This window comes from Paroedura picta, chromosome 7 (genome assembly GCF_049243985.1).
Source record: "Paroedura picta isolate Pp20150507F chromosome 7, Ppicta_v3.0, whole genome shotgun sequence".
NCBI classification, from domain to species: Eukaryota; Metazoa; Chordata; class Lepidosauria; order Squamata; family Gekkonidae; genus Paroedura; species Paroedura picta.
The window spans coordinates 40,568,796-40,590,381 of record NC_135375.1 but is presented as its reverse complement, the minus strand read 5'-3'; positions in this window follow the sequence as shown (position 1 = coordinate 40,590,381).

Here is a 21,586-nt window from a genome sequence, read left to right as displayed (position 1 = left end):
AATTCCCTCTGCCAAATTTCTATCCAGGTCCTCCTGACTTTGTAGAGATTTGTTTTAAGCTTTTAGTAAAGACTCTTTTCTTTTACTAAAATTCTTTTCCACAGAGCAGATGTTCAGCTAAGGCATAGGCAGGTTTCTGTCAGAAAGTTCTTTCTCTGCCTTGCACACAGCTACTATATCAATTCCTTCTAAGCTGTTGCTGACCAGAGTGCTTAGAGCTATCTGTTACTCAAGCTCTCTCTCTTAGTGAGGAATTTTAACCCTTTGCTTACTTTGATGCTATTATTTCAGGACTTGGAGCTTTACTATTATAGTGCTGTCCGTTACATAAAACATTATTTGTTGAGGTTTATGGTTGTTGGTTACCCAATACTGAGTTATTTTGTGTGTTTGTAAAATGGATCCAGTACTAATGGATTTCTTACTCTGAAATGAAATGCCTCAGGGTATACTACATAGAAAATACCATTATGGTCTATTTCAGACTCTTGAAACTACATTAAATTTTATTTTTGCATACAGACTAGAAAAAGAACAAACATGTCTTTATAGCAAATTGAGACAAAAGGCAGTCATAGATATCCAAAGTTGGACCAAGTTATCTTATTATGTTAGCTGAGAGGTCTTTCTCCCTTGTTAATCCATCCTTTAAACTGAAATAAGATGTTAAGAGACAGAGTGAAGATTCTTTTCAGTGGTGGTACTGATGCTCTGGAATGCCCTCTCAAGGGAAATCTGCAAGTACTTCATTATACTTTTAGCCCTTTGTTATGTTTTTAACTTGTAAATGAAGACTCCCCCTTCATGCATTTTCTGATTGCGGCCAGTGACTAATAATACAATATGATTCTGGTTGGAAGTGAATTCCTTGTTCTCTGTTGCTGGTGAGATTTTATCAGTTTGTAGGCCAACCATGATGTTACTCATATCTTGGTTTCATAGGGATGTTTTTGTTCCTCTCCCCATATGTCTTGCTCCTAATTGACAGCTTTGGTCACCCTATAGATTACATTTGTCAGGAGACATACAGGGGTGTTGGTTCCTGTATGTTGTGCACCTTTCAATAGCTTATACAGTGGTCCCCAAACCCCGGTCTGGGGACTGGTATTGGTCCATGGATCAGTCGGTATTGGGCTGTGGCTCCTCCTTGTCCTCTTCCCCGGATGCTGCCTCGGGGGCTGCCTTGCCACTCTGCCTCTGGCTCACCTTTGGTGCTCTCCAGCGGCCGCCATGGTTGGGGCTCCCCCTTGGCGTGGCACTGTGCAGCTGCTGATGGCAGCGCCCCCCAGTGGGCAGCAGGAAGTCAGGGGTGCTGGCGGGAAAGCAAGTGGAGCAGGGGCTCAGGCGGTGGTGGTGACATCCCTCAGCAAAAATCTATCCCCCCCCCGGGCCTCAGTAAAATTGTCAAGCATTGACTGGTCCCCGGTGATAAAAAGGTTGGGAATCACTGGCTTATGACACTTCTGACCATGGCAGATTCCCTTGTGTAAGGGAATTGTGGGACCGTATTTTGCAATAGTTCTGATCTGCCCTCAACAATAGGTCTTGGAAGCTGATGCAGGAAGAGTATTTATCTTTTCCATGGCCTATAAGGTTGTGTCTCATCTCTTATGCTGTTTCACTTCTACAAAAATCCCTGCTGGCTGAGGATGGCCAGAGGCTTGGGATATAGTGTCATCATGATGCTGCTGATGTTTGTGGGAGTAAATTTCTCTTTAAGAGGCCAGCCTTGTAGATCACTAGGGCTCTATAATTTAAAGCAACAGCTAAGTGCATGCTCAAAAATATAGTATTTGATTCAATATTGATTTCGAACCAAGGCCAACTAGCCGTCTAGGAAACACTCTTACAAGATCATTTATCCAACATTTCCTTTTCTTATACATTCAAGAAATAGACCCTGAAAATACCAAAGATGGCAACTATAGCTGACCCTTCAGTTCATTCCAAGATGAAATCACATAAAATAGGATTGTATTCCAGACAGGAATAATCCAATCTCCTATAGTGAAAAACACTGAATTTTATACATTTAGTTAAGTTGATTATTATTTATTGTATGGTGTGTGTAGTGTAGTCAGGATATCTGAGGATTTTCTGGCAGCCAGACAAGTAGCATTTGGAGGTAGTTGGCCATTTCCTGGCTCTGCATCATGACCCCTAGTGTTCCTTGGAGGATCTACCACCCAAATCCTTGGTGGCCTCCCATTGAAATACTAATTAGGTATACCCTGCTGAACTTTCAAGATATGAGGGGATTAGGCTTGCCTGGGCTATCCAGGTCAGGGTGATTGAATGACTAAACATTACGGAACATTTGTGCAAATGGGTTCACTTTGGAACTAGTGTAAAGACCTTAGACAAATGAATGACAGCCTCAGCCCTCTTCTGAAATAATAACATTGGTCTACTTTACAGTTCTATTCTAACGATTATGAGGAATTCCATGCTTGAAATCTAGGTTATCCTGCAAACATTGTTATTAATTGTTATTAATTGCTTTGCATATGTACCATTAAAGGTAAAGTTAAAGGTATCCCCTGTGCAAGCACCGGGTCATGTCTGACCCTTAGGGTGACGCCCTCTAGCGTTTTCATGGCAGACTCAATACAGGGTGGTTTGCCAGTGCCTTCCCCAGTCATGACCGTTTAGCCCCCAGCAAGCTGGGTACTCATTTTACCGGCCTCGGAAGGATGGAGGGCTGAGTCAACCTTGAGCCGGCTGCTGGGATTGAACTCCCAGCCTCATGGGCAAAGCTTTCAGACTGCATGTCTGCTGCCTTACCACTCTGCGCCACAAGAGGCCATTAGAAAAATATTATCATAGAGTTGGAAGGGGCCATACAGGCTATCTAGTCTAACCCCCTAGAGTTTTCCATTTATAGACAGTTTTTTTATTTATAGCTGCTGAGGCACAGCAATACAATCCATAGCAGTCGGTACATCTGTTGCTCGAAATTCTTAAGCAGAAATAAGTACTCCTGAGCATACAGAGAATACTCTTTTTACACTGTTATGTGACTACAGTCTCCTCTCTCCACACAATTAGAATTTCGAAGTAGAGTTAACAGAGCAATAGTGCTAACTCCCACATATTAAACCCCTAGCACCTATCCTGCTGGTTAACTACAGGTAGGGACCTCTTTGTCACATTTCACAAAAGCACAATTCTGTAGTCCTCCCCTCACCAATTGTTATAGGTAAGTTCTATTCATTTACTTTGCACCATTGTGATTTATTTTGTGCCAAGACCTCACCAGAGTTTATCCTGTTTACAATAGCAATGATGAGACAAATAGTGGCTAGAACTTCTGAGAATATGCAGAATGTCTTCACCTCATTACTGAGTAATCCCTCTCCACAGGTGTCATCAAACCTAGAAAAAAAATGTCTTGTCTCTTTAATAGAGATGTGGCAAAGAGAAGTTGAAACTTTTCATGACATGCAGATAGGAAATCCCCCACTATATAACATTCCACCAAGCCTCTATAAAGAGGCAGGATGCTTTTATTCTCCAGAAAATTGGTGACAATGTCTAGAATTCATGAGTAAGTTGCCTCTGAGCATAAAATTGTCACAGTAGGTCCATGTTTACAATCCACTTCTACACTCATGGCTGGGGAGCTGGACTGTTCCCCCAGCCCTGCCACCATTTTCCTCTTCCCAGCTTTAATCTGCCTGTCCAAAGAAAACTTACTTACAAAATGAAATTACATACTTTGAATATTTGTCTTGCTGCCTTATCAATACATGAAAGAGGGATGCTAGAGAAAATCGCTCTCTCTTGCCCCATCTCCCATTCTACAACTCTGGCTAGGTTCTGAAGAAATAGCCAATACCAAAAGAATTTAAGCAAAATTTAACACTACGAGTTTTGGGGGAGGAAATTCATTGTTCTTTGTATGTTTCAAGTTCTTGGTTATGTTGATACTGTTCTCCAATAGGCCTGTTTATTTTCCTACTCTGTCTGCATATTCAAGTGATGAGACATGAGTGAATACACATACATGTGGAACTAACTAGGTCTTTCCATTTTATTCTAGCTTCCTTACAGCTAGACTGTTTTTTTTTTTAATTCGTTACAACTCTATCCATCCTCCCTCAGTTGAATAGTGTGTTTTACAGTTACTGTGATCATCTCGGTCCAACAAAGATGAAAAGAATTTGTATATAAGAAGGTACTACCTTGGCCAAGAATACAGCCCAAAGATATAAATGCACAATCCTTTCCACATTGTATTCCTTGTTGGACCAGCTTGGGAACAGTTATAAGGACTACCACCTGAACTTTATACCTCCATCTTTATAACTCCTTGAAACTAACACAAAGAAGAACACTAAAAGTTCAAATGCACATTCCCAAGAACATTCTAAAATATAAAGGAAAAACAGCACAAACAAGTCCAAGTAGTCTGTTTATATAGCTCTAGAGATTCTGATAAAGAAAAACAAACATAACCTTTTCAGCTGTTCCTCACAAGGGAAAAAGAAAATGAAACATTTGATTATAATTGTTTTAATGAGCTGTGATTCAAAATGAAGTTGTAATGGTCTGGCTAAAAAATTTTCTGTTAATGAGCTTATACTTCTATCAAGATGTGTGAGATATAAAACTCTCTGAGGATAAAGCTAAGCAGGAAAGAATCATTAATTGCTAGGGAAGAATTTTGAACAGTATTATTCCAGTGGTAATAATAATGGTGGTGTAGAAGCCACTGTACCAATACAATAACCATTAACAACTATTTACATTCTCTAGATTCATTAACACAACATGTCTTTAAAGTTAATTTTACAGAAAGCTAATAATTCTGCTATCAGGAACAATCCAGTGAATGGATGGGTTCCTTGCGAAGGACCTTTGAAATTATGAAAACATGGGAGGGAACTTACATTTTAATTGAGCTATGAAAAGATCTGACAGAACTTCCACAATGGATGAAACCAACCATACTTCTACATGTTACTGAAAATCTTTGGCCCAGTTTTCCTCCATATTGAAGTATATTATTGGGTATATCAAGGCTCAAGAAGCCAGTCAAAGACCTTTTACACACAGGGCAAAAAGGCTGGGGCAGCGCTTGTATGGCAGCGGAGTTAACCTCTGCTTCCACATGATGTCAGCACAGCGCAGTCCCATATAGGACCTGGTGCACTTTAGGCTCTCCATTGCCCCATGACATGGATACTTCTTTGTTCCCTTTTCTGCCATGGGAGTCAATAAGGCCTACCCCAGTGCAGGCCTGTGTGAAAGGGGAAGAGTTGGGCTTTCCAGGCCCAGCTCCTCCCCCTCCTATGGTGTCCCAGAATGGACCAAAATGCCCCAGTTGGCTCCGCAGCACTCTGCAATAGCACAGAGCCAACTGGGGAATTTAAAAATGTTCACAAAGGTGGGATTGTATTGTTACATAATCCCACTTTCATGAAAATTTTTAAAAATCCACACCCCTCCCTGTGCAGCAGAACTCTTCTGCCCTGGCTTCCTCAGGTGAAGGCAGAAAGTCGGGGCAGACTCTTCTGCCCTGGCTTCCTCAGATGAAGGCAGAAAGTCGGGGCAGACTACCAAAAATGGTCCCCCATGGGTAGACAGGAAGCAGCGGGTCAGGAATGTCAATATAAGCTACAACTTATGATTAATTTTCTGATATACATAATTATGATATTTCTGTACCCTTTTCTCATCTTTACTTTGTTTTCTAAAAAATATGCACACACACACACACACACAAACAGATATATAAATATAAATAAATGAATAAATGAATGAATGAATAAATAAATAAATATATCAGAGCCTCTTGTGGCACAGGGTGGTAAGGCAGCAGAAATACTGTCTGAAGCTGTCTGCCCATGAGGCTGGGAGTTCAATCCTAGCAGCCGGCTCAAGGTTGACTCGGCCTTCCATCCTTCCAAGGTCGGTAAAATGAGTACCCAGCTTGCTTGCTGGGGGGTAAACGGTAATGACTGGGGAAGGCACTGGCAAATCACCCCATATTGAGTCTGCCATGAAAACGCTAGAGGGTGTCTCCCCAAGGGCCAGACAGGGGATACCTTTACCTATATATATATATATATGGAAAACAAAATAAAGATGAGAAAAGGGTACAGAAATTGTGTGTGTGTATGTGCCACAACTTCACATTGCCAGCCATTTTTACCTTTGTGTGTGTGTGCAATACAAGTAAGTGTAGACTTTACATTCACAATTGCTACAAAGAAAATAGATAGGTTAGGCCCTTTGGCTGCTAAATGACTCATTTTGCATCCAGCCAGAGGAAGTTCACATTTGCAGCTGAGCTTTCTGACAACCTGCTGGGCTTGACTCATCCTAGTCTTAATTATTGTCTTTTGCAGGGTCCGTGCTTGTTTGTTCCTTTACTCAGAGGAACTTCAACTTGTCGTTTTTTAAAATAGGTACCAGAATGTCAGCTGCACTCCCCCCCCCCCCATTGTTGAATACTATTTATGGGCCAAGTTTCACCCATCCTTTAAGTAAAGAACAAAATGTTCCTGAAATGTAATTTTACTTGGTGTTGGACAGATTCTGAAAAGCCTAAATCCTGGAGGTACATGAGTTGGTCTACAAGTTGCCATGGTTACAGTCTTCTGTGGCTCAGATGGGGATGGGGCCAATTATCAAGTTTTGTTTGCTCGATTTTAAGTGGTTTGTTACCTGGATACTCAACAACCAAGAAAGCGGAAAATAAGACTTGTTTTCTTTCTTAACTGAAGAAAAGAGGAAACAGTCATACTTGACTTTTTTTCAACCCACAAGATTTCTTGACTCCATGGTGAAGTATTTAACTGAGCTGAAGAGTTTCTGAACCATTGGTTTTACTTAAGGATGGAGAGAACTTTTGAATAAAGCTGTGGGAAACTGCTAGGGAAATGAATTCCTGCCTAAACCAGTTGTCATTCTTATATTAGTTGAATGTCTTCTCCTTTCTCACCTTCTTGCAATCCTAGTATGACAGTTGCATTTTGATACATTATTTAGTAAAAGTGATACCACATGTCATTTTTGTATAAGTAGGAAAGGAGAGGATTAAAATCTGGGAAAGGATGATACAAAAAAGAATATTTTTATTTCAGTATGGCTTGAAATAAACAGATGTTCATCTGATTATAAGTGAAACTAGGAGTGAGGTTGATTTTCTTCCTGAACATCACATATGTTTGTATATCACAAGACACAAATGGAGGTGGGAAAAATAGGGACAAAATAACCACAGAAGCATTTTCAAAGGTGTCATAGAAATTATTACATGCCATACATGGTGCAAATCTCAACCCTCAAAATGATAAAAGGTGCCATTTCTAAGTCCAGCCAACACTATCTTGTTTAGATCAGCATGCCCATCGCACAAGGAAGACTCAGTGCTTCCTTTTCAATAATGTTGCCAATGCGTGGGATCGGTCATGACTGGTTTGTTCACATACCACTTAAACAGTACATCATACATTACATGCTATTATAATTCTTCCTTTTAGCTAGGCTCAGTTGTTACTGGAGAGGCTAAAGTGCATTTCTAACGTGACTTTTAAAAAACAGCACACACCAGACCATAATTAGTATTTTATATGGGCAGTGACGGATCGGTGTTAATTAATTTTTCTCAGATACTAGTGTTCTTCTACAATTGTAAGATTTTTGAGGATTGACTAGAAAATTCACAATATGAACTTTGCTGCAAAATTTAAAAGTATATGACTGTCTGCAAACCTTTAAAAGGGTTGACTAACATAAATGTAACTGTGTGTATCATAGTTATGAAAATGAATTCTTGAAGTATTTTATTTTGTACACATTTAGGCTTATATCTCTTTAGGCTTAGAGCCTCTTGTGGCACAGAGTGGTAAGGCAGCTGTCTGAAAGCTTTGCCCATGAGGCTGGGAGTTCAATCCCAGCAGCCGGCTCAAGGTTGACTCAGCCTTCCATCCTTCCGAGGTTGGTAAAATGAGTACCAAGCTTGCTTGGGGGGTAAACGGTAATGACTGGGGAAGGCACTGGCAAACCACCCCGTATTGAGTCAGCCATGAAAACGCTAGAGGGCGTCACCCCAAGGGTCAGACATGACTCGGTGCTTGCACAGGGGATACTTTTACGTTTACCTTTTTAGGCTTATATCTGCATTACTTCCACTACTCTTAATTTATTTTATTGAAAGCCAGGAAAATGTGGGCTTGTGTCTCAGTCTATCCTACATAACAAAGAGAATGATGGTGTGTCTTAATGATGGTAGGTTGGCCTTCAGTGTCAGGAAATGTGCACCAAGACTGGAAGAGGTGAAGTTGATGAAAGAAATGAGAAAATGAAAGTCTGAATGAAAAAGAACAGTGTGGGGTACAGGTGGGGAGAAGCAGAGAGACTTTGCTGAGAGTTGGCTGAATCATCTGGGTTCATGAGCTCTCTCTCTCTCTCTCTCTCTCTCTCTCTCTCTCTCTCTCTCTCTCTCTCTCCCTCCCTCTCCCTCTCCCTCTCCCTCTCCCTCGGCTGGCAACCCTAGCATACAGTTATACTTGTAAATAAAGCAATTGCTATGAAGATACAATATGCTTCTAGTGTTTTTTCCTCCAGTGGTAACCAAGTTCAGTAAGGACTAGCCTGTGGAACTACTCAGTGCTTGGAGAATAGGACATGTATAAAATATTTTATTTGGCATGTTGGACCTAAACATTGAGCTATTTAACACAAAAGACATTTTTAAGGCTCTTAAGCTATTTTCAGTTAATATTTGTTGTACACCCTGCACCTAATCCTGCATCGCTGACCCAGTGGCCTCAGACTACTTACCTTCTCTCTCCTCATTTGTGAGTTCTGGAGCACAACATGCTCTGGCCATGTCTACCCTAACAAAAAAATCTCTGCACACACACAAACGTGTTTAGGCACACATGCATACCCCACATCGACAAATACATGAGAGCGGGATGAATAGATGGATATAGTAAAGATTCATTGGCTTCAGGAAGCTGATAAACTCTGAGGGACTCATTCACCTTGCAACTGACAGCCCCTCTTCCTTAAAAGCAATCAGCTCTCGGTGAGCTGAATCTTGATTGTATAAACAAGCACAGAAAGCTATAATATCCTAGACAAATTTTGCTTCATTATGTATAAAAGCATCATGCTGTGAGTCTGTCTTGCAGCATGGCATACTTATCCATAGCACTGTTCTGGTACCCGTCTCCCAACATTTCCCAACATTGGTGGGATGATATTGGCCTATATCTTAATACATAACATCATCAGTATGCCTGTTGCTGTGTCAAAACCAATATTTTTCCTATTAGCAAAATTTGATAGAAACACTGCTTGTAAAAACTGAGCATCATTTTATGTAACTGTGGGATATTTGGCAAAGAAAATGGACAGAGCAATTATGATTTGCCCAACCATGAGGGCAAAAATTTGAAGCAAATACACACACACACACACACACACATCTCTACTGCTCACTTATTAGGAAATAAACCAAAGGGCCCTCGGATACCTGTATGGTACTAAACGACTGCTGAATCCAGCATATCAAGTGGATAGACAGGTAGTCTTTAATCTTCAATGATAATTTCAGTATTCTTAATGATTCCCAATGCGTTTCGCTAAACAGCACTTGTGCGAAATGCATTGGGGAATATTAAAGAATACTGAAATTATCACTGAAGATCATAGAGTTGGGAGGGACCTCCACGGTCACCTAGTCCAACCCCTGCACAATGCAGGAACTCACAACTACCTGCCTATCCACAGTGACCCCAATTTCATGCCCAAATGATCTCTCCCCAACCAAAAATCTCCAGAATTCATCCTGGCCTGGAGGAAATTCACCTTTCATTCCACAGTCACAATTAGGAATTTCCTGGGTATGCAAGGAAGGGCCACAAGAGTCAAACCACTGGTACATCCCTTCCTGCCCATTTTTAAAATTTCCTTGTGTATGTTGTAATGGTTTTGCATTACAATGCAATCCTAGTTATTTTTTAAAATTATTTCAGAATTGGAGGGGGGTGCTCAAATGGCACCCACCCACTTGCAGTCTGCCTAAGTTCATAAAATCAGCCTTTTGTCAGATAACTATCTAGCCTCTGCTTAAAAACTTCCAAAGAAGGAGAACCCACCACCTCCCGAGGAGATTGAATACTCCTTGTCTATCCGCTTGCTGTACTGGATTCAGTGGTCTTGTATTACCATATAGATATCCCAGTGTCTTGGGCCTTTTGTGGTGCAGAGTGGTAAGGCAGCAGACATGCAGTGTGAAGCTCTGCCCATGAGGCTGGGAGTTCAATCCCAGCAGCCGGCTCAAGGTTGACTCAGCCTTCCATCCTTCCGAGGTTGGTAAAATGAGTACCCAGCTTGTTGGGTACTGGTAATGACTGGGGAAGGCACTGGCAAACCACCCCGCATTGAGTCTGCCATGAAAATGCTAGAGGGCGTCACCCCAAGGGTCAGGCATGACCCAGTGCTTGCACAGGGGATACCTTTACCTTTATCCCAGTGTCCTTTCTTTTACTTACTATTTTGCATTCTTCACTGGGGCACCCTTTTTGTTTCTATCATTCACTTTTTAGACAAGGAAAGCCAGTTTAAAAAAGGGATATGGCATGCCGTTTGGGTAAGCAGGGTTCTTTTTTAAAACCCAGCAAATATAAAATGGGCATTAGTGTGCTGGTATCTGCATGAATGTGTGAACTTGCTGTACCAATTTTGTATGGCTGGTGGTAGAGGGAGACCTGTCATATCTGCAGAAATGATGGCCTGACTCTCATGTGGTGAATTTCAATAGTCTTTTCTAAAACTGGTTCTTAATTGCCCAGAAGATATGTTCACTCCCATTAGGGAGAGCTCTGTCAACTCTAGGCAACTGCCTAGAGACTCCTTCAGTTTGTGAAAAGTAGGGTATAAAAAACAGCTCTTCTTCACCAAGCATTTGTTGACAGTGTTTGAATATACAGTGGGTCAGAGCACTGGGAACTTAAAGAATAAATAGCTCCATTGAGAACTGAAAGAACTCTCTGAAGAAAGTGGAGAGAGATATTCCTAACAATCTAACTCACTAACTGTTGCTCTTCTGGAGGCAATCAAAGACGAAATGTGCTCAAAGCAGCAGGAAGTCTCCAACTGAGCCAGTCAGCTCACAGGAGGAGATTATTTAGATAAGACCAGGAAGTTCCTAATCTGAACATGCTAACTACACATCTCCTCTGATGCCATCTGTAGATCGTCTTCATATGCTATTGAATCATGCACACTACAGATTTTGCATATTTCAACAGCAATGTGGTTGTCTGGCTCCTCCTCTTTTAAGCACGGAGGGTGCTATGCCGCACTGCCACCTGGTTTTCTGTCTAGGGCTAGTCACCCCGAATGTTCTCACTACCGCATGAGAGCCTTTGGCCTGCTTCCTTCCTGTCCACCTTAGAGTTTTGCTACCGCACTAGGTAGCTGATGGACAGGAAGTGGAAACTTTGCATCATTTGTTTAAATCATCAATCATTGTGATGTTGCAGGAACTCCCCAATCTCCTTCCAGTGCCATTTGAGCACCCCCCTCCAATTCTGAAATAATTTTTAATAATTCCTAGGATTGCATTGTAATGCAAAACCATTACAACTTACACAAGGAAAATTTAAAAAATGGGCAGTTTATCATACTATTTCCCCCCTCCACACACACACACAGACTGTCCTCAATGTCACTAAAACAAAGAAAACCAAATGTGTGTGGGTTTTTGTTTTTGTTTTGCTATTTTGTAACTTTGAAATAGCATTGTAATGCGATTGGGCTTTATTTTTTAAAAGGTTATGAGAAGTAAATGGCGGCCGCGGCTCGGCGCGGCCCGCTGTTGACGCGGCGGGGGCGCCCAGCTGGGACGCGGCTCTCAGCGGCGTCATTGGGCCGCGCCTGAGCGCGGCTGAAGAGGGGTGGGGCGGCCGGCTATAAGAAGGCTGGAGCCGGCGCGCCCGTCCTCTTTCGCGCCAGCCGCTCGAAGGGACAGACACCCGCCCACCCTCCCCGGGTTTATCGTTGTCTTTCTTGGTATGGGGAAGTTTATTGTCGCAGTCGGATATGCCAGGTAGGGAGCCTGTTGGCAGGGAGCCCGTCTGCATGCGGGACTCCCTGAGGTGGGGGTCTCATTAAAGAGACTGGTGTGTCCCGGGCGCGGCCTACCCGGCTGGGAGGCCAGGGGCCCGGGGGCCAAGCGGCGGAGGGACACCAATGGAGGCGGACGCCCTTTGGGTTCCTTGCGGCCGCTTCCCTGGATTCCGCGGCGGAAGGCGTCCCATCCTCCTGGTTAGGAGTGAGGAGTGGAGCCGGGCGACGCGGTTCAAAGCAAGCAGCCGGACGACTGAAGGGGTCAGGCTCCCTTACCTTCATATGCCAACCCTACGATAGGGTGGTTTTTCCAATAAACGGCTGCGGCCAAGTTATATGCCAAAAAGCTGGAGTCGTGTCTTTGCTGGTTGAGTCGCCACCTGCTAGTCAACACTCAGGGGGAGAGTAGGAGCAATGTCTTGACTGGAGACAGCCTGGATTTTCCGCTTCCTGATGGCCCAGCCTCAACATACACACTGTTGGATCCCAGGCCAAAAAAAAGGGAACACTGATTTTTCCTCATTCCCTTGCTGCGGGGCAACTGACAGCCATAATCGCACCAGCCCTGGGATGCTCCCAATTCTGCCAGGAAGCGGGAGTTAGCCCCATGACCAGACAAGTGCTGAGCCGCTGTAAATTCCTTGTGTGGAAGAGGTCCCTGTTAGTATTACTGATTGTAACCTGGTTAGCTAAACATTAACAGCAGCCATTTTGGGAGAATAACTTTCTATTTTGCAGGGGGAAAGTAACCCTGAAAAGTTGGACAGCTTTTTGTGTACAGTTTTAACATAACAGCTATCTGTTTGAGAGCAACCCTAACCCTGAATTTGGATTTATTTAAAGGCTCACAATGGGCTACATAGTATATTCATTGCAAAATGAATTGGACAATATGGCTGTTATTTCCTGCTCACCGCAGCTCAAACCACATGCCAGGTACAGGTTGTCTTGCCTGTGATAGATTTTTAAGGCTTGTGGGTGTCCTACTTTCTGAGTGAAGCAAAAGAGATATTATTTATTGTATCATTAATTCTAGCTTTACAAATGATAACATGGAGAAACTGAGTATCCAGAGTCTTGGTGCATAGAACAGAAAATAAAATGGCACGTAGTCCTCTGTTTACAGTTAGTTCTTTTTCCTACCAATTGGGCAAACCACAGTGACCAAAATTATAGCCATGTACTTCAAATGCTAAATAAAAAGCAATGCATTTCAGTATAAAATGAGCTCTAAACAGAATCAATAACAGAAGCATGTATTATTACCTGGATCTTGCATATTCACTGGCCCGTAACACTTCTGAAGACAAAATCAATGTGTCTTTTAGAAGGACGGAAGAAGGCAGTACTCATCTTCAAAAAGACCTCGAAACTAGAAACAGATGTTACGGTATGTCAGTGCAACTTGAAGGAGACCTTCTCATTGCAGTAGAAGACAAATTATAAAGTTGGATCAGGACTTTCAGATTTGCTCCCTAAATGTATCAAAGTTCATCCTTCAAATAAGTTTAAAATGTTTTCTCTCACCCTCCCTCCACCACAGTTTAGCATCTGGCAGCATGTGACCAACTGGGCATTCAAGGATTGTTCAGCTTAAGTTTCCAGGTGAGTGGAGAAGGGTAGGATCCATCCTCCTCCCTATTTTTCTGCATGAGGCTCACCACCTCTAAACTTTGTTATTTTAGCTATGAGGGATGAGATGATCCTGACCCCAATCTTTGAGACAACAAGGAACTATGCTTCAGAGGTGCTACATTGCACACCCTCAATAAATCTGAAATGGACCCCACTTTTTAACATGTATTTTCTGACAAAGGTTTTCGCTTTGTTAATTTAAAAAGTACTAAAAAGAACAGTACCCCATGAGAAATGGTGGGGGGGGGGGTAGGGTGGGACCTGGAACAGTGGTATGCTGATATCATGTCCTCTAAAAAACCAGAAATGAGGTCATTACATACCCTGGCTTTTTCAAAATGCTATAGTTTTACCAAAGATATTTTGTAAATGCTACAGTATCCAATGTATCACTAGGCTGTCCACTGTGCCAAGGGTTGCCAACTCCAGGTTGAGAAATTCCTGGACATTTGGGATTGGATTTTTCAGAGTATAGGGGAAGAGAGGAAGGCCTACCAGTATGTGCTCAATTCAAACCCTTTCCCTCCACCAGCATGTACCATTGGGCAAGGAGCTGGGATTTTAGGAGGTCTTGCAATATAGAACTAATGGAGGCCAAACATCCCTACTGACTGGGCATTAAAAAACCTGGCAAGGCCTGTCAGATATCAGCCAGGGTACCACTAACACCAAATTCTAAGGACATTTCAGAGCATTTAAAAAAAAGCCTGATCATGCCAGGAACCTCAGTACAGGAGGGTCAAGAGATCCACTGTGCCTCTTGTACCATTTTCAAGAGCCAAAATGGTATGGCTGTTTCTATTGAAAATAATGTGTGGAGGCGAAACAGAAGCCCCTTATCTTCCTGTTGTGTGGATTCAGCCCCCAGAGCAATTTTAAAAGTATTTAAACAAAGGCTCTAAAATGGTACCACATCCTATTGGCTGATTTGGGGTTACAATGTCATCTTGTTTGGCCTCTAGTTGTATAAAGGACTCCTAGGAAGTCTATAGGTACCACAAGGGTTTTGTGGCACCTGTATTAGAGGGGATGTAGAATGGTATAGCCTTTGATTGTGTGGAGCACAACAAATTGTGGCAAGTTCTTAAAGAGATGGGAATACCAGAGCATCTTATTTGTCTCTTGAGAAATTTATATGCAGGACAAGAAGCAACAGTGAGAATTGAACATGGAATCACTGATTGGTTCAAAATTGAGAAAGGAGTTCGGCAAGGCTTTATACTGTCGCCTTACCTATTTAACTTGTATGTGGAGCACATCATGAGAAAGGCGGGATTAGAGGAGTCACAAATTGGGATCAAGGTTGCAGGGAGAAATATCAACAACCTCAGATATGCAGATGATACCACTCTAATGGCAGAAAGTGAAGAGGAACTAAAGAGCCTGTTGATGTGGGTGAAGGAGGAGAGTGCAAAAGTTGGCTTGAAACTCAACATAAAGAAAACAAAGATTATGGCATCCGGCCCTTTCAATTCCTGGCAAATAGATGGGGAAGAAATGGAGATAGTAACAGATTTTATTTTCCTGGGCTCCAAGATCACTGCAGATGGGGATTGCAGCAAAGAAATTAAAAGATGCTTGCTCCTGGGGAGGAAAGCTATGGCAAATCTAGACAGAATCCTAAAAAGCAGAGACATCACCCTGCCAACAAAAGTGCGTTTAGTCAAGGCTATGTTATTCCCAGTTGCAATGTATGGCTGCGAAAGTTGGACCATAAAGAAGGCCGAGCATCAAAGAATTGAGGCTTTTGAACTCTGGTGCTGGAGAAGACTCTTGCGAGTCCCTTGGACTGCAAGGCGAACAAACCGGTCAGTCCTAGAGGAGATCAGCCCTGACTGCTCTTTAGAAGGCCAGACCCTGAAGATGAAACTCAAATACTTTGGCCACCTCACGAGAAGGAAGGACTCCCTGGAGAAGAGCCTAATGCTGGGAGCGATCGAGGGCAAAAGAAGAAGGGGACGACAGAGAATGAGGTGGCTGGATGCAGTCACTGAAGCAGTAGGTGCAAACTTAAATGGACTCCGGGGAATGGTAGAGGACAGGAAGGCCTGGAGGATCATTGTCCATGGGGTCGCAATGGGTCAGACACGACTTCACACCTAACAACAACAAAAATGGTATAGTATACTGGTATCTCATCACATCTTGGCTGCTAAATAGACTTGACTGGGAGGACTTTTCAGAGGAAGGCAATGATAACTACCTCTGCTTAATCAGTTGTTTTGAAAATCCTATGGGGTTGCCAAAAGTTGGCTGTGACTTCACAGCACTTTACACACAAGCACATATCAGAGGGTTGTCATAAGGAGAGAGGGAGAAAGCTGTAAGTCACTTTGGATTCTCATTGGAGAGAGAAGCTTATAAGAAGTAAATAAATTTTTAAAATGTGGCATATTTTCAAACAGTTCAGTTCGTCAGACACACAGAGCCTGTACCCTGGTGAACTTTTTAGCTCATGAAGTATACACCACCACATGACACTGAATTGCCAAAGGTCCTCTCTCATTTTTTCTGCGGCAGAGTAATGTGACCACTATCTATTAAACTGACAGAAGGGTAAAATTACAGGCATACAAAGTGTCATTATTTTTCTATGCTTTTTTAGGTAGGTAAAAATTAAAGTGAAGAAGGATGCTTTCTAATTAAGCCTGGCAAGGAAAGGAATACATTGTCTTCTGCTTCTGAATTGTTTGAAAAAACTGCAGAATGCTGAAATGCCATACCAGGGTGCCTTTCTGTATCGCTTTTTTTTTTCAAAGCTGAAAACTTCAAGACTGTCTCATGACGTTTTAAGACATGATTCTTCTTGTGTTGAGAATATGGAGCATGTTGTACACAGTTCACATATAAATATATTTGCTCCCAAGGGAAGGGGGACCCCTTTCAGAAATAATTTGCTTTTGGCCATTTGAAAAGAGATACAGGGTGCTGACTGAGGGGCAGATTTGAGAGAATAATTCAAATCTGTCTCCCATGGCAGGGTCACCAGCACAGCCAATGAGTTTTTAGTCGCAATCGTGGGCGGGTGAACATATTTTCCTTAGGGACATGGAGGGGAGAGGCAGATAAAGTCCCCAGCTGAGCAGGAATGATTGCCTGTCTGGCTGTGGGAATGTGAAGGAAACCCTGTGGAGAAACTTTCCCAGGAGAGAAAGAGAGAGCAGTGTAATACTCCTCCTGGGGCGTCCAAATGTTTATGGCTATCCTAGAGGCATACCTTCAAATACTTCACTGTATCTTTAAAGAGAGTGCATTTGGCATAAGCACAATTTTTGTGTTAAATGGATTTCTCTAGTTGCGAGCATAATGGGCTTTTTAATCTTAGTAAGAGTAATTAAACAGACATTTGTTATTAATGATGTTGTTAATGGTAGCAGATATTATATTGTAGATATATTATAATGGAATAAAAGGATTTTAATTTTTTTCACCAATTTAGGGCAAATTCGGTCAGGCACCAAGCAAATATAAAAAATATCCTTTTTCTTGTAGCTTTGTAATGCTTAGAAGCAACTGCTTTTCAATATATCCTTGTGCGTGCATGTACAGCTCTGGATAACGAATTGCCATTGGCCGTTTCTCCTTCTTTAGGTTTCAAGTGTTGTTACTCTGTTTTGAAAAGAGAGGTTGCCAGACTGAAAAAAGGGATTGCTTTTACCACATGCTTTTACCCATTCTTTCTCTGCTCCTAAAGATCAGAACTCAGGTGAAATTTGCTAGTTGAATCCCATATGATAAGAGTGCATTGCTAGTGCAAGTTTATTAGAACAGCTGTGAGTTTTCTTTGTGTTTTTGGATTACCACAGAAATTGAGGTAAACAGTATTTCTTTCTGAATGTGAAGCAAGTTGACATTTACATGCTGAACAATGTAGGTCCCCCAGATCTGCTGCTAAATTATAAAAGCCATGCTATGCTGCTTGGCATAAAGTTTGGCATTCCAGTAATCTCAGGAGTTCTGAAATGTTCTGAAACTCAATGTGATTCGAGCCTCATCAGTTGTGTTGTGATAGGTATTATCATATGAATAATTGCTGAGAAGATAGGAATTGTGGGAGCAGCTAGGGTTAATGAATAAAGCCAAGTATCATGCAGGTGGGACTTTGGAATTTTGTACTGTTTCCTGCCACTATCCAATGGATATTTGTAATCCAGCTACAACTGTTTTTCACTTGTCCCTGTCAGCTTCTTTAGAAATATCCAAATGTTGCTAATTTTACCAGAAGACTACCGCCATTGTGTTCTGTATCTCCTTAACCAAAATGAGAAATACAATATCAATTCTGTCAGGGCTTGTCTCCATTGGATTTAGCATCTTGTTTACCAGGGGAACTCCCCCCTGTTGCAAATTCAATCAGGAAACTTGGCATTGCCAGAAATGCAGAAATTGATATGTACCAGTGTTTTATCAATTGCAATATTTTGCAAGGTTGATTCTCCAGATATATAGCAGTTACATTTTAACACAAGGGTTCATCTGTTCCTTGAAGCCATGACTCCTTTGTCTTTCAAAGCTTCTTGCCTGGCATTAATCTCACCAGCAACTTTTCTGCATGAGAAGCATATGAATCATGTGCGAAAGATGCAAGAGTATCCCAGCAAAAAAAGGTGAGGACCCTAACAGGGCATGTGTCCAAGAAAGAGATTACCTTTGGAACATATGCTCATCCATGTTTTATTTTCTTACTTTAACTTTGTAAAACAAGGCTGTAGTTTTCCTTATACTAACCATTGTGCTATGAGGAAAGACAGCATGCTGATGTATTTTATTATTATTTTTGGTGCCATTTAGCGAAAGCTACATTCTCACAGATTCTTGTGAACATGTTTGGCTCCTCCTGCTTTTTGAAACATTAATTCTCCTGAGAAAATGTTTGCTGCTTGTCTCCTTCTTGACAGTGTTTATTAGTGTAGTTTCCAAACTCTCAAGCTTCTGAGAATTCCAGCTAACACCTCAGAATCATTCACCCTGACTCTGCATTCTCTCAGCATTCTAGTCTCAGCTTTGGTATCATTTGACTTGCCTTTTATTTCCTACTCTCAAAGATTTTCTACAGTCATGACATTACGCTATCAGCTCCCCCCAAACCTGGAATCAGTTGCTAATTTTTCTTGTTCTGTCAAGATTAGACAAACGTTTCTGAGTAAGCCTCCTTTGTTTTCTCAAGGGAGTATGCCTGAAATAATCCAGTGTTTATTTTTATTCAAATTCTCACAGTATTACAAGGTTTCAGTGACTTCCTGGGATGGTTCTAGTTTTTTTCCACCAGGCCAAAAGGCTATTCTCAGAGGTAGTTCCTTCATGTAAACCTAAAAATGGAACTTTCCCACATTACAGCTTATTGAGGAGTTTAAAGTTCATTAGTCTGTCTCTCAGGAAAGTAAAACAAAATAAATGCAGGCAGTTCCCATTCCACTTTCTTGTGACTGTACTTGCCCAGTCATCTTAACCAGAATACAATGCTGAACTGAAAGATAAGATGGCAAAGGTATGCCTTTGGTACCAAGCATCTCTCCTCTTGCTAACATAAACACAACATTTGAGATTCTGCAGCCTTTTGCTAACTCACTGCCTGTCACTGCTTCATGTTTTTTGGCCTTCACAGCTTAATGTCTGAAAAAGACTCTTCTACATGTTATGTGGCAAGGCAGGTTTGCCAGGTAGTGCCAATTCAGGGAACATTAGTAGTCCCTTCCCCAGCATAGAATTTTTATGAATATTTTCTGCACTTCCCCCTCCCCTGTTTCTCTCTACAGCTAGAAGCGTCTATGTTATTCTAAATTAATCTGAGGAAGCTTTTGTAATGGAGAACTGTCATATATGGGATAGGCTAAGGAACCATTTTCTGTCTACTTTTTAAGGAATCTGTATGTGCCAGATTGAATAGAGTGAATATATTCAGCATGATTTATAACATGCGCACTACCCAGAAGTACTGAAACAAGTGCATCCTGTATCCACAGAACATATATTCCTGGTCTGATTGAGGCTAATATGGGACAAAACTTTGTGTAATGTCTTTGCCTCCTCTTGGACTCAGAGGGCATAGCCCCTGATCTAGGCATATGGCATGCTAAATTCAAGAGCTCCTCGGTTTACCTCATCACAAGCCTTCAGAGTTATGCCAAAGTCCATGTGTGCCTTTGCCTTGGGGCTTCTTAATGTGACTTGAATGTGAGGTCAAGTGGGGTATAAGCCTTTTTTTTTTTTTTTTAGTCAGGGTTAGGGAATCTAGCCTTCATGATGGCTTGCTAGAAGATTAAGCTGCTGGTAGACTTGATTTTGCTTCAGCCCAGCCACTCAAAACTAGAAAGTGATATTCCATTTACTGGTTCATGAAGAGTCTGGGTGACACCTAATCCTATAGGGCTGTTGATGTTCCACTGGTTTCTTAATTTTAGTAGATCATTGATCAGTCATACATTTTGCTCTCAGACTTCTCATCTTGCCTGCCTTTGCTTGACTCTTGATTAAGAGGTAGCTTTATTAGAACCAGATATATCCAGGATGGTACCATGCAAAATGTATAAATTGGCCAAAGAGAGCAATTTTAGAAGTTTGAGGCCAAATTTGTTGACGATTCTGTCCTTTGAAGAACGATCCAGGCAATAGGCATGGGTGGCTATTTGAGTATTATTACCTCCTACATCAACTGCCCTAGAGCCTGTTCTTGCATTGAAATCACCACCCATTATAACATAAGAATTTGGATAGTGAAGGAGCAGGTATTCTATGGTATCAGCCAGGGAGTCCCAGAGATCTTCTCCTTGGCTCTTACTACTATTAGGTGGAATATACACATTAATACATATTAATCTTCTGGGGGAAAGTCCCTTGACTGATAGGATCTGGAAGTTGTTATACAGACCATTTTCTAAGATTACAACATCAACCTTTAAATCAACTGAAACAAAGGTAACTAGGCCTCCATGCCCCCGTCCCTTTGCGTGTATCTTGATTGCTGGGACTGAGAAAGCCTTGTAGCCCTGAATTCCTATTCCTGAATCCATGTTTCCTGCAGAAAAATAATGTCATGAACTTGCAAAAAGTTTTAAAAATCATAGAGCTTATTCTTCCACCCCCCCCCCAAGATTCCAGAACAAACACTTTAATTGCCAGGGCTCATTCATGATCGTATTTAGGTCTCCCTCCAGATCCAGGACTACACATCCATTATTACATAATGTTCCTCTCTCATATTTTTGGATTTTTCGCAGAAACCATAGAATGGTGACCATGAAATTGTCATACTAATGATATGTACAAGTCCAACACGGATATGGTTTCCCAAATATGACACAAATATGGTGTTGTAAATATGACACAACTAAGAACATTGAGATGCGGAATGGATGAACTAGAGAACATTGAAATTGCAATGCCAAGGCTTAGAAAGAGAGAGAAAATACAGCAAGAGGCAGGGGTCATAAAGGTTGGCTGGGCAGGGATGAAGAAAACAAAGAACTGTGTGTTGCTGATGAGAGGCCAAAGAGAAAGGGATGGGGAAAAGCAAAGTTTCACACATTCATTTGAAGTAGCTAACCAAATCCCTGGCTGCAAGTCTCTACTATTATTTCAATCAGGCAATGAACCATTTAGATCTCAGTTCCCCTTGGATTAAATTTCTTATTTCCATGCATTTAGATGCCTACTATGTAAATGCAGTGAGGTAATGTGGTCTTGCAGCTTCCAAATGTATACAGACATATATTTCCTTCCCCGAGATCTTTTTTTTTTTTTTGGCACTAGTTTATAGACCAAACCTTCAGCCAAGACATTTACAGTGTCCGTGAAGGGATATATAAAGGTGCAAATCTAGCTCTTTTCTATCCACCTGACCAAAACAGAACTATTCATC